Below are 14357 nucleotides of genomic sequence, written 5' to 3' on the forward strand. Positions count from 1 at the left end.
CTAGTCTGCTCGCTGGCTCATGGGGCTCTGTCCAAGAGCGGTAATCTGGTTCCCAAGGTCATCCTTTTATATGCGGCCATGGTCTAGTTTGCTGGGCAGTCTATGGATTGGTGGACTGGGTCGGGTACTGTCTCAGATCACTTAACCATGATGGGTCAAGTAACATGGTCCAAAATACCAGCCGGGTAGGGGTGGATGGGGGAGGAAGGGGGGATGTGGAAGGAGCTGTGGGTGAAACCATTTTCCCTGCAATGAGATGCAAGTGTGGCAGACGATCCTTCCTCTATTCATCTGGGACAGTGACTGAGTATAAGCCTGGGAACACTGGTCGCCCTCCCCACTCTGTACAACACTTCACAATCGGTCTTTATGAAAAAAAATCTCTTCTTCTGAGTGGCTAACATCATTCTCTTTGGAAGTATGTTAAAGGCCCTGCATTGAACAATCTTCTTATTTTTTGTTCTTTTAAAGATTTATTTATTTATTTGAGGGGGGGTGAGCTGGGAGCCTGACCCGGGGTTTGATCTCAAGACCCTGAGATCACGACCCTGAGATCGCCACCGGAGCTGAAACCAAGAATCTGCTGCCTGACTGACTTTGCCACCCAGGCACCTCAGCAATCCTTTAAAATATACTAGGCATATGGATTTCTGAATGTGTTTCACTATAGTCCCTTCCTTGCATTTAAAAAAAAATGTCATATTGATTTAGAGTTTGTGGAACAAGTCTTTTTGGACTCTTGCTACTCAGATGGAGGACATCAGCTGGAAGGAAACCCGTTAGAAATGCCGGGTCTCAGCCACACACTGACTTGCTGAATAAGATTCTTCATTTCAACAAGATGCCCAGGGGACATTACCATTGGAGAAGCATTTTGTAGAGCAAGCTTGGGGGAAGCAATGAGGACTTTGACCAGGAACTGAGGCTTTGAGAGGTGATGTGTCTTACCTGCAGTCGCCGGACGGGTCAGAAATAGATTTGTGCTCAGAATCCAGTTCTTGGGTCCTGGTCCTATTCTCTCTTTCTGTTGCCCCATGATGTTTCCCACAGCTAGGAAATGAGGGGGCTTGATTAGATTAGTGTTAGAGGAGTAAATTAACACACAATTAGGGTGATCATGTAATTTATCACCCAAACATGGTCACTTTGAGACCACAAGTGGAACTATTTCAGGAGAAGAGATGCCAAGTGACACAGGTGGTCATTCTACAGACGTAAGGATTCTTCTAGTTTGCAGTTCTGATCTGCTAACTAAACTAAATATCATAAATATCCATAAACTGGATGATCTTAAAGTTCTAACTTTTAAATAAAACCCAGTTCTCAAGTAAACACACACACACACACACACACACACACACACACACACAATCTCACTATAATAGATAAATCATAGATAAATCGTGATCTATTCTAATCAAGAAAAAAAGGGAGCCCAAATCAACAAAATAGAGTGGAGAAATATTGAAAAGGATTCTGTAATTACTTCACTAAAACCCATTCCAATAAATTTGAAAACCTGGATGAAATGAGTGCTTTCCTGGTTGTCTGTCATGCACCAATGCAGTGGCCTCGTTGGGGCTGGGAGCTATAGTTCATGGCTTTTTGTCAAGTCATTTCCCTGTGAGTCAACCGGACTTCAGAATTTGGTTTCTGAAACTGTTTTCCAGCACTTTAAGTCAGAACTAAGATATCTGTATAGCATGGGAGGAACTTGGTTCTTGCACCAGGATGGGAACGAGATTATCTGCAGAGATGGTCTCTGATTGTGGCTCTTATGGCAAATGCCTGCCTGTCCTCTGTGACAGCAGCTTCATGGGCCACTCTCCTGCTTCCAGGCTCTAGAAATGAAATACAGACATGTCCTTGACCCTGAGAATCCTGAGTCTTGGACCTGGGAGGTCTCATCCTGTCAGAGATTGGTTAGTTCTAGCCCCTCCCTTTACAGATGAAGAAACTGACAAAGGAAAGGAAGTAACTGCCAAGTTGAGCCTAATTTCAAGTTTTGTGTTTACTATTACACTCTCTTTAATATCATTAATATTAATAATAGTAACAAGTGATGTCTATTCATTTGTTTACGCCTTCATCTCCCTTTAATAGCTGTATGAGGCAGGCAGTCTTACACCATCCCCATTTTGCAGAAACTGAAACACAGAGGGGTTATGTGTTTTACCCAGAGACACACAGCCAGAGTAGAGACTAGAGCCCAAGTGATCAGATTCCAGAGTCTGTATATATCCTTACCTCCATTTTCTACAACAAGAGTTCTCACACTATACTGAGACGATCTATATCTCTGACTATGTATATGAGGGAGCCACTAAGCTTGGTAATTTTTAAAAAAAATTTTTTAGATTTATTTATTTAGTTGAGAGGGAGAGAGAGAGAGAGAATGAGTGAAGAAAGGTCAGTGGGAGAAGCAGACTCCCTGCTGAGCAGGGAGCCCGATGCAGGACTCGATCCTCGGACTCCAGGATCATGACCTGAGCCGAAGGCAGTCACTTAACCAACTGAGCCACCCAGGTGCCCCAGGCATGGTAATTTTTAAGAAAGTGTCCCAAGAGACAGAAGAGAAACTATGGTTTACCTGATACTCACCACCTGTCAGTCACTATTCTAAGTGCTTTTACATGCATCAGCTCAGTAATCTTAAAACCCAGTGCTCCCTCCCCCACAAAAGAAACACAAAGAGGAGGATGCCCTAGCCTCACTGATCAGATGGAGAAAACGAAGCCCCCCCAAATTTCCATAACTTGCTTGAGATGCTAAAGCTGGGGGAAATCCAGGGTTCATGGCCAGCCGACCGGCAGGTGAGCATCACACTTCATTGCCAATTAACTCGGCTCTTCCGTCTGACCTCAAAGCCCTTGACAGACAGGAGTCACTTCTCACCGCTCAGTCGATTTTCTCCGATTAGATAAGGAACTGATGCTCAGAAAGATGAAGCAACTTGCTAAGGGCCACGCAGTGACTCGGTGGCAGCCTAGCCAGGGATCCAGACTCCGCGGTATACTGTCTTCACTTCCCCAGGTTTCAGGGATGCGTTCCAAGGCTCGCTCTCTGCGACAGAGGCTCCCACTCGCGGCGCCCCGAACACGCAGGTGTCACCACCCGAGGCTCCGCGGGGTCCCGCTGGGACCAGACACCGCCCCCTGGCGGGAGGTGGGCGCCAGCGCAGGGCATGCTAATGAGCCCGCGGCGCGGCGCGCTGATTGGCTGGCGCGGATTCCAGCGGCTTTCCCGGGGCGGGGGCCAAGGCCGAGTAAGGGGCGCCGCCGGCAGCAGCCGCCCCCGCCCCGCGCTCCCGCCGCCCTCCTTCCCCGGGACGCCAGGGCGTGTGCGGGGCACGCGGGCGCCTTGGCCGGGGGCTTCCTCTCCAGCGCTCCGCTCGGCTTCTGGTGGTGCCTTCATCCAGGGTCCAGGATGACGATCCGACACCAAGGCCAACAGTACAGGCCGAGGATGGCATTTCTGCAGAAGGTGAGCGCGGTCCGGTGCCCTGGGCCCCGGGAGGTGCGCGGGGTCCCAACTCTGGGAAGTGTCCGCGGAGATGCTGGCGAGGCGCGGGGCGTGGGGCCGGAGTGGAGGGCATCCCTGTGGTCTTCAAACTGGCGTGTGTTGTAATAACATTATCTGTTCAGGTTTGCAGGCTGCGCGCTGGTCTTGAAGAGTCAGCCGTGCTTGGGCGGAAAGTCGGAGGGTGAAGAGCTTCCCAGGAGCTCAGGCCGGACTGTTCCGAGGCTGTTCTACGCCCTTTCCCCCAGCGGTTCCCACCAACTCCGGTGATCCACAGGCTGACCTGCACGTGAATGCCCAATGTGTTGCCCTCCTTCCTTCCCCTGGCTCCCCAACCCAGCTACCTACTGCTGCTTCCCGAGATCAGCCCTCTCACCAACACTATGAGGTCCCATTATTTCCCCCAATTTTACAGGTAAGGGAACAGGTTGTTGAGGACCAGGACTGGAAGAACTGGTGCAATTTGGTGAAACTGGCCTCACTAGGACAGCAAAAACATGAAGTGTGCTGCCTGCAGTGGATGGGAGTCTCCAATCCTGTGTGAGGCACCCCAAGTCGAGAGAGCCTTGAGGCTGAGACTGAAGGGACTTCTGCCCAAGAAGTGCAGAAGGGAAGCCGCAGGGGGTGGGGGTGGCGTGTGCCAGAGCAGAGGCGGGAGCGAGTCTGGTGTTGGAGGCAGGTTGTTTGCTATTGCTGAATTTATTATACCAGGAGAGTGTGAGGCTGGACAGGGCCACAACGGATCATACCCATCTCCTGTGCCTTTCGGAGGTGGCCTGATTTCCCCCAGAAGAAGCCACTGAGGAATTTGGAGCAGGTGAGTGATGTGGTCAGATTCAAGCTCAAAATCAAGGTCAAGAGACCAGCCTGATGTGAAGGAGAGGAAAGATGGGATGTCTTCTTTTCCCGGAGCTTATAGAGTTCACCCAAGTCCTCCTGTGTTCACCACAACTCTAGCTACCTGGAAAGTGACAGGCTTATCAAGGACCGGGAGAGAGGTTACTGGTCAGAGGTTGCTTCTTTCTCCTCTGACTGCCGTGTCCCCATCTCAGGCCCAGAGCACCTCTCAGGTAGACAGGCCCGCCAGCCCCTGCTGCTGCCCACTTCTGATTTCTGTTGCAGGATGTGGTGACTGGCACCCCACCAGGGAGGGCTGCTGGGCTTGCTTAAGATGTGACAGAAAGAGGGGTGCCTGGGTGGCTCAGTTAGTTAAGTTGCTGACTCTTGGTTTCAGCTCAGGTCATGATCTCAGGGTCTTGAGATCGAGTTTTGCATCGGGCTCTGTGCTGGGTGTGGAGCCTGCTGAATATTGTCCCTCTCCCTCTGCCCCTTTCCACCTCTGTCTCTCTCTTTCGGGGAAAAAAAAAAAGAAAGAAAGAAAGAAAGAAGGGAAGGAAGGAAGATGTGGCAGAAAGAAAGAGGTAGAAAGTCTACAGTCCAGGAACTTTGCCTGGGGGCAGTGAGCCAATGACACACAGTGGACAGAAGAGTGTGGCTAGGCAGCCTGATGTGACCCCCGACACCCACAGGGCTCTGTTCTGATTCCAGCCTATCTCCTGTGTCCTGGCAGCTCTGGCCAAATAGGGGTGAGGTAGACAAAATGTTCCTCCAGGCCTCTAAAGTGTTTTTCTGTTCAACTTAGGGAGGCTTTTGGGCCTGGGCAAGGACTACAAGGAGTAGGGATCTTAAGAAGGCTTGGACAGATTTAGAATTGCTTGGGGAGGGGTATCTGCGTGGCTTAGTTGGTTGGGCTTTTGGCTTGAGTCATGATCTGGGAGTCCTTGGGATCAAGCCCGGCTTTGAACTCCTTGCTCAGCGGGGGGCTTGCTTCTCCCTTTCTTTCTGCTTGCCTCTCCCCCTTGCTTGTGTGCTTCCTCTCTCTCTCTCTGTCAAATAAATGAATAAAAAAAATCTAGAAATGCTTGGAAAGCATATATATATGTATATGCCTCCACGTAGCACACGCACATGGAGGATCTCCTGTGTTTCAGACATCGTTAGATGCTGGGATGGCAGAGACATTTGAGACCTGATCCCTGCCTACAAGTGGTTTCTAGTCTAGCAGGGGGAGACAGCCACATACACCAATCCCGTGGCTCATCACAGGTGCCATGACAGACACTAGGAGGTAGAGGAAGTGCCTATGCGGGCACATTCACTGTATCCTGGGTGCAGTATCGTGAAAGGATTCTGGAAGGTTCTGTGGTGGTTCAGCTGGCTTTTGAAGGGCGCGAGGGTGTTCTTGAGGCAGACGGGGTGTCAGAAGGGGACGGGACACGGGAGCAGGAGGACACGCAGTTAGTTGGGGATCCGTTGTGTGTCTGTTGTTGACTGGAGTCGGATGGTGTTGGCCATCCAGCAGTTCTCTTTCCAGAGGGAGGTTTTGGAATACTTGGGAAAGGTTCTCAGTGGTTGTTGAGAATGTAACAGAAGTGAGGACTTTTGGGGGCTGGACACAGCTAGCAAGGCATGTAGGACTCGGGCCTACAGACTGTGCTTGGTGGCAGTGGACAGGACGGGACGGGACAGGACAGGAGCCCTGCTGAAGAGAGTAGGGTGGTTGGGACCCTGTTACGTCTTTGCACAACAAAGGATATGATTAGGTTGGTCGCCAGGAGGCCCTCTCTGATTTATAGGATCATTCTGCTCTCTGACACCTTATGGAGAGTGACAGCCACTTCACATGAGGGGAAACCGTGAGTGTGGGTGGACGAGCTCTGGACACTCTTGCTTCTGACGGGCTTGTAGTGACCGTCTGGATTCTCAGCAGTGCCTGATGTCCTACCTCAGCCAGCGGGACTCTGCGAAGGGCAACACTAGGCTCGTTGTGGGGTCAGAGAAGCCAAGGACAACCGCTTTCTTGCAGCTTTTATTTGTGGCCTCAGGAGTTAGTCGTGGAGAAGTCAGGATTCTAGGGAGCCAGGAGGCTGTGGTCTGGACAGCAGTGTGTGAGTGTGTGTGTGTGTGTGTGTGTGTGAGTGTGTGTGTGTGCACACGTGTGTGTGCACTTTCTTTTATTGGTGGACAAGGAGATGGCCAAGATCACCTCTCTGAGACTTTGGGAGTCGGTCCTACATTTTACATGTTAGATTTATGATGACTCTTTTTTAAGGAACCACTTAAGTGAATTTACACTGGAAAAGGTCAGAGGAAAATTATTCTGGACCCAAATGGAAAGATTCTTGTCTTAGACAGCTTACACTGCTCGAACAAAATACCACAGCCTGGCTAGCTTATAAACAACAGAAATTTATTTCTCCCAGTTCAGGAGGCTGGAAGTCTGAGACACCAGTGTGGTCCGGTCTGGTGAGAGCCCTCTTCCCAACTCCATACTTCGTGTGGTGTCCTCACATGGTGGAAAGGGCCAGAGAGCTCGCTGGGGTCTCTTTGATTCTCAGGGCGCTAATCTCATTGACAAAGAGTTTACAGAAATAAAACTAATGAATCACTGAGATAGTAATTAGTAAAAGTTGATGGTAAAAGACAGTTTGCAAAACAGGAGCACTCAGACCAAAGCATGAAATGAGGCTCAGGGACATATTTTTCAAAAACAACTTAGAATGTGTGAAGGCAGTGAGTTAATCCTTTATGGGGATTGGTTTTAATATTAGAATTTTCCTAAATGATAAGGAAGTCGGCTGTGCTTACCTCACATCAACTGGGGGCAACAGTTCACATTTGCTTATAATTTCCAGAGCTGTAAGCAAGAAACGACCCAGGTCAAGTTAGCCTTGCAAAATAAGCTAAATCAATCTTCGTACAACTACACTGGCTTTTTTTTTTTTTCTTTCCTGCTTAGGGAATTTTCAAGGCTGTTCTTCATTCGTTTTGGATTTTAAGTTTCCACTTATGACTATTAGGGTCACACAAATATTTAGACCATAACAACTCCTGAAAGATATACGTGGGACACACACACTCCCCTCTCCCCGGTGAAACCTCCCTTCGTACACAGTGGGACCTCCTTGCTGGCAAGAAATCTGCCTCTTTTTTTCCTGGGTGTTTCAAAATAGTTCTTATTGATCTTTGGAGGTTAGATTCAAAAATTTTTCATAGACGCATTTTTTTTTTAAACACAAAGGGAAAGAAAGGAACCTGCTAGATATTTTTATCAGAGAAGTTTCAATTTCTAAGTGGCCCCATGAGTAAAAGCTCCTTCATCTGCTACCTAGGATCCCCCGCCCCTACCCTCCACCCTGACCCTCTATCAAGAAGATGGCATTTCATCCAGTGAAATGTAGTATTTTTGGTAAAAGTTATTTATAACCTGAGAAGTTATGAGTAAAGGAGGAAGTATTCAGCCGTGTCATTAGAAACTAACTCTAGCTTAACAGGGTTTGTGTGTGTGTGTGTGTGTGTGTGTGTGTTTATGTGTGTGTGTGTGTTGGGGAAGAAGGCACCTCTGGCTGCTGCCACAAGGAGGGAACCCCCACAGCCGGTGGCTTCCCCAGCCCCCAGATGTCCAGGAGATGCAGCCTCCTCCCAGGCACTCTGCTCCCTTGCTGCTGCAGGCCCCTGGCTGGCCCAGTGGCCAAGATGCTGTCACAGTTCTGGAGCCATCTGTGAGCCCAGAAAGTGTCCCTGCAGATGAAGTGTGCAGTCAGCTTTGCACGAGGAGCCCTGGGTGCCACGTGGGCCCCCACGGGCTGGCAGCGTGGCGGGCACTGCATCTGGAATGGTTTCAACAGACAATGCACCTGATTCCAGCCCCTTTCTAAGGATGGTGGTTCAGCAGCAAATACTGGTTTAGCAGCAGAAGGAAAGAGGAATCCCAGCCCCTGCCCCCCACACTGACTTCTGATTAGGGGGTGGCAGGTGGAATTTCTCCAGTTCAGGGCTCCCCTGCTCAACTCTTCTTTCCAACGCAGCCGGGTCTGTGTATACCTCCTTCCTCTCTACCTGGCCACATCACGGGCTTCCTTCCAAGTCCACTTCCTCCAGGAAGCATTCCCTGACCATCCTGATCATCCTGGCTCCCTTTGAGGTCCACGTGGGGCCCACTTTCTTCTGTGCTTTGTGTTGACCTCCGGCTGTCCTGCTACCCCAGCTCCCGGAAGACAAAGATTATTTTGTATCTTTTTAGCAATCGTGGAACTGGATCCATAAGAAGAATTCAATTACATTTCTCTCGGATTAGGTTGTCCAGCTATGTTTTTCTTCTGTAGCTTTACTGACTGGTCCCTGAAGGGCAGATTGTGACAATATCTTCTGTCCCTGGCACCCCCCCCACCCCAGCTGTCCCTGTTTCTGTGTTGCCTTAGAGAGTATCTGTTTCATAGTCAATGTTTTCATTTGCTCTTCACAGCTACCCTTTTAAATAGATGGGACAGGAATTACATTTTTTCCCTCAGTGGATAAAATTGCAGACCTTCAGAGAGGTTCAGTGATGGGCGCAGAGTCACACAGCTGGCCCTGAACGCTTCTTTGATGCAGGGAAGACCGGTGGTCCCACTGGGACCGCAGGTACATTCAGGCACTGAGAGGGTTTGTGAACTCAGGGCTCGTAGAGTATTGCACAGAGTTGGGATGAATAGCAGGGAAGTTGCAGCGGCCGGGGGGCGCCTGGGTGGCTCAGTTGGGGAAGCGTGTGCCTTCGGCTCAGGTCACGGTCCTGGGGTCCTGGGATGGAGCCCCATGTTGGGCTCCCTGCTTGGGGGCGGGGGCAGGGGGAGTCTGCTTCTCTCTGCTGTTGCCCGGGCTCTCTTGCTCTCTCAAATGAGTAAACACGTTAAAAATATAAAAGCTACTGCAGGATTGAAAGAGTTCAATCGAGAGGGAGCCATGGTTGGCAGGGGTCCTCCAGATGGAGATGTGGCAGGCCAGACCCAGCAGCTATGGGGATGGCGAGGAAAGACCTTCCGTCTCACTGTGGTTATCTGCACCAACCCGGATACCTCCTGCATCCCTCCCTTTGCTTGGGCTGTGCTCGCATCCTGGGATGCCCTCTTCCCTCCCTCCCTGGAGCTGGAGGCCGAGGCTGGAGGTCCAGACATCTCCTGGATGCTTCTGGGCGTCTGTTCCGGCAGACCAGCACCCACCAGTCTTGCTTTTCCCAAACAGGCTGCTGCGTTTGGGTTTCCTAGCTTGGACCCAGATGCCTCCATAAGCCTGGCAGGGAGGCTGGAAAGCCTGGGATTCTGTTCTCTTTCCCTCACCAAGTTGGCCCCGGTGTCCAAGGACAAGGGCCCACACCTCCAGGTGCTTCCGGCCTGAGCCCCGTCTTGTCCTTGCTGCAACGGCCCAGACCGCAGCTAGCACCGGTTCTTGGGGCCCCCACCGCTGCACACCCCCTTTCTCGTTACCGTCTACAAACCAAGGCAAACGATGATGCTCCTTCCTGAGAGCTCCCAGTGGCCTGAGGCTGCGGGCTGAATCGAGTCCACCCCCCCCAACCCCAGAGTCCCGTGTTCAAGTTCTCCCCACCAGAACCTCAGAATGTGACTGTGTTCGGATGTTATCTTAGTCTGCTCTGGCTGCCAAAATAAAATCCCACCGACTGGGGGAGCTTCCACAGCAGAAATGTCCTGTCTCCCTGTCCTGGAGGCCGGAGAGCAAGGTGCTGGCAAGGTGGGTTTTATTCTGACAACTCTGTCCTTGGCTTGTAGGCAGCGACCCTCTGGCTGGGTCCGCAGGAGACCCCAGAGAGAGAGAGGGGGAGAGGGGGCCCTCAGGTCTCTTCTTATAAGCATGAATCCTATCTGAGCACGGCCCTATCATTCTGACCTCATTTAACCTTAATGACTTCTGGAAAGGCCCCATCTCTAAATACAGCCTTCCTGGTGGTTGAGAGCTTCACCGTCCAAATGGGGAGGGGGAGGGCCACAAACATTGAGTTCCTGACAGACAGAACCTTCAAAGAGGTGATTAAGTTCAAATGAGGCCAGTAGGGTAGGGTCTCATCCAGTGTGACTGGTGTTCCTATAAGAGGAGATTAAGAAGCACAGAGAGACACACGGGACACTAGGGAGAGGGATGGCCACCTGCCAGCCAAGGAGAGAGGCCTGGAAGAAACCCACTTTGCTGACACCCTGATCTCAGACTTCCCAGCCTCCACACCCAAGAGAAAATGAGTTTCTGTTGTTTAAGCCACACTGTCCATCCCCGTTGATGATCATTTGCTCTAGGGCAGAGACCGATACACGTATGAAATGACATTCGCAGTCTTCTGGGTCCTGCATCCCTCTGTTTCTCCCCCATGCACACCATGCCTTTCTATGCTCTCAGGCCTTTGCACACGTTTGCTCCCCCAGTCTGGGATGCCCCCTTTCCCTATGGTGAGGCAAGGCGTTCTCACCCTGTGCTCTCCTGTTAGAACCAGGGGGCCGCAAGCAGACGGGATGTGTGTGGCTCCCGGGCTGAAAGCAGTGAAATGTAGGTGTGTACACCCCTCCGTGTTGTCTCTCTCCCTGCATCAAGATCAGGAAAGCAGGTGCTGGAAGGCAGGACCAATGGTGGCAGCGGCCTGGATCTCAGAGTCAGGACCCTGATAGAATGCCCTGGACCCTGGCCCACTGGAATTTGCATTTGGGTAAGAGAAATAGATCTTTGTTGTGTTAAGTTTTTGATTCCACAGTGCGGTCCAGTCTGTCCTAATACAGCCTTATCTTCTGCCCAAGTCTTCACCTTCTAAGTCCCTATTTAAATGCTACCTCTTTTTTTTTTTTTTTTTTTTTTTTTTTTTAGATTTTATTATTTGAGAGAGAGAGAGCAAGCCCAAGTGACAGGAGAGGTGGGAGGAGAGGCAGAGGGAGATGCAGACTCCACGGTGAGCTAAGCAGGGAGCCCGACCGGAGACTTGAACCCAAAACCCCAGGATCATGACCTGAGCCGAAGGCAGACACTTAACTGGCTGAGCCACCCGGGAGCCCTGCTACCTCTTTCTTTAAAAGCTTTCCAGGGTGCCTGGGTGGCTCAGTCGGTTGAGCGTCTGCCTTCAGCTCGGGTCATGGTCCCAGGGTCCTGGGATCAAGACCCGAGTCGGGCTCCCTTCTCAGTGGGGAGCCTGCTTCTCCCTCTCCCACTCCCCCTGCTTGTGTTCCTCTCTTGCTATCTCTATCTCTGTCAAATAAAAAAAAAAAAAAAAAAAAAAAAAGCTTTCCAGAATCAACCCACACCCATTCAGAACTAATCACTTTCCTTTGTACTTTGATGGTATGGGTACCTTACGTCTGTCTGACAGCACTTAGCTTAGCTGGCTGGTTTATGTGCCTGTAGAGTTAGGGACGTGGAATGATTAAGAGGATGAATATTGGAACGGGACTGACTGGGTTCACATCTCACATTTCAGCCCTGCCGTTTATCTGCACTGGGACCTTTGGTGAGAACCTTGGTTCCTCTATGTTCATCTGGTACCTACGGGAGTACTTACTACAGCGATAAGTCACTCAGCTCAGTAGTACCTGCTTGTCAGCCTCCATCTGTTTTGTCTTGCAGACTAAAGAATCAGTAAAAGACGCAGAGCCAGGGATGGGGAGCAATGTGTAAAGCCACAGGGTGCTGTGATTACAGAATCAAGGGCCCTTGTAACATGACAAGTGGTATAGTCGATGGCATAGGCAAGGGCCAGCAGAAACTCCAGCTCCCTACAAATTAATCCAAACTGGAGGGACAAAACTCAGGGGGAGGGAGGAAGGCAAGATGAATTCAGTGTCACTTTTTTTAAATCACTTGCCCCAAAGTCATCATTTTATGTGTATATCCAGAGACATGCCTATCTTGGAGATATTTTGAGGTTGGTACCTGACCACTGTAATAAGGCAAACATGACAATGAAGCGAGTCAAGTGAATTTTTTGGTTTCCTGGTGTCTGTAAAAGTTATGTTTACCCTATACTGTGGCCTTGTAAATGTACAAGAGCATTATGCTTGCATACACAATGTATGTATCTTAATTAAAAATACTTTATTTAAAAAGACTTTATGGCTAAAACATGCTAACTCTCATCTGAGTTTCCAATGAGTGGTAATCACTGATCACAGGTCACTGTAACAAATATAATAATAATGTAAAAGTTTGAGGGGGGACTGGGTGGCTCAGTCGACTAAGTGGCTGCCTTCAGCTTGGGTCGTGATCCCAGGGTCCTGGTGTCAAACCCCGCGTCGGGCTTCCTGCTCAGTGGGGGAGTCTGCTTCTCTCTCTCCTTCTCCCTCTGTGCTCTCTCTTTCAAATAAATAAATAAAATCTTAAAAAAAAAGAAAAAGTCTGAAATTTTATGGGAATTACAGAATGTGACCCAGAAACATGAAGTGACCAAATGCTGCTAGGAAAACAGAGCCAAAAGATTTGCTTGACTCAGGGTTGCCACCAATTTTCAATTTGTGAAAAACACAGGATCTGTGATGTGAATCAAATGCAGCACAACAAAACAGGCATCTCTGAAGTTTAATGAATTTTTTTCTACTGTGATGAATTACCTTGATTGATTTTTAGAATATTGAATCATCCTTGCAACCCTAGTTGAATGCTTGATTTTTTAAAGAGATTTTCTCTATCTACTTTATCTATTTATTTTTAAAGATTTAATTTATTTGAGAGAGAGAGAGAGCGCACACTTGCACGCATGCACGAGGTGGGGGGAGGGGCAGCGGGAGAAGCAGGCTCCCCACTGAGCAGGGAGCCTGCCATGGGGCTCCATCCTGAGATCAGGACCTGAGTTGAAGTCAGACGCTCAACCGACCGAGCCACCCAGGCACCCCGGATGCTTGATTTTATTTACTAATATTTTATTGAAGATTTTGCATCTGTATTCAAGAATGGGGCTTTTTGTTTTTTGTTTTCTTTCCTGACACCAATCAGTTTTTCGACACCAACTGGGTGTCTCACAGTTCAATTCAGTTCTGACACTACCTGGGGTTGGCATCAGACTCCACAGGTTTACGATATCAGTCCTACAAGACTATCCCCATGTTAGATGCCCGTCCAAGTCCTAGGTCACCAGTACTTCTGATGACTGGGTATCAATCCACAGCATCCCCAAGCACATGGTTGGATAACTCAGTAGACCAACTCCTAGAACTCAGAAATTGTTTTACTTACTATTAGCAGTTGATTATAATGGATACAGTTTAGGAACAAGCAAATGGCAGAGATGCACGGGGCAAAGTACAGGAGGGTGATGGGGTGTTTGGAACTTCCAAGCTCTCTCAGGGTGAGCCACCTCCCCAGAATCTAGATGTGTTCACCAACACTGAAACTTCCTGAGCCCATCATTTTGAGGTTTTTATGGAGGTTTCATTATATAGGCATGATTGATTAAATCACTAGACATTATTGATGGACTCCAGCCCCTCTCCTCACTCTAGAAGTCAGGGGATGGGGCTGAAACTTCCAACCTTCTGGTCAAGCCTTGGTCTTTCTGGGGACCAGCCCTGAGGGCCTCCAGCCACCAGCCATCTCTTCAGCATCCAAAAGACACTCTTAACACTGCTGAGATGCCAAGGGTTTAGGAGCTGTGTGCCAGATTTGCAACAAGGCCAAATCTTTACTCATTTCCAAGGACAGTAAGCTAGGGCAAGCTCTGAAGGAGTTGGATTGGAGAGACCAAGATTTCCAGTCCAGCCTGGCAGAGACCATCTTAGGATCCCATCTACCGCTGTTGGGACTATGCTTCTGGCTTAGTGGTCCCAGCCCTCTGTGACCCCTTCCCCAACTCTCCACATGCTCAAACCTCCTGCATCTTACCCGTTATCCTGAATCTCCCCAAGAGCTTCTAGAACAATGGCAGTTCCTTCTGCACTTGGTAGGTGCAGTTCGCACTGGAGTCTGGCATCCTCTTGCAGAATAACAGGAACTACTGTGGTGTGAGCAGCTCTGGTACCTGCTCTTCTGTATAAATGTCT

This window comes from Lontra canadensis, unplaced genomic scaffold (genome assembly GCF_010015895.1).
Source record: "Lontra canadensis isolate GAN:19392208 unplaced genomic scaffold, GSC_riverotter_1.0 scaffold41, whole genome shotgun sequence".
Taxonomy (NCBI): Eukaryota; Metazoa; Chordata; class Mammalia; order Carnivora; family Mustelidae; genus Lontra; species Lontra canadensis.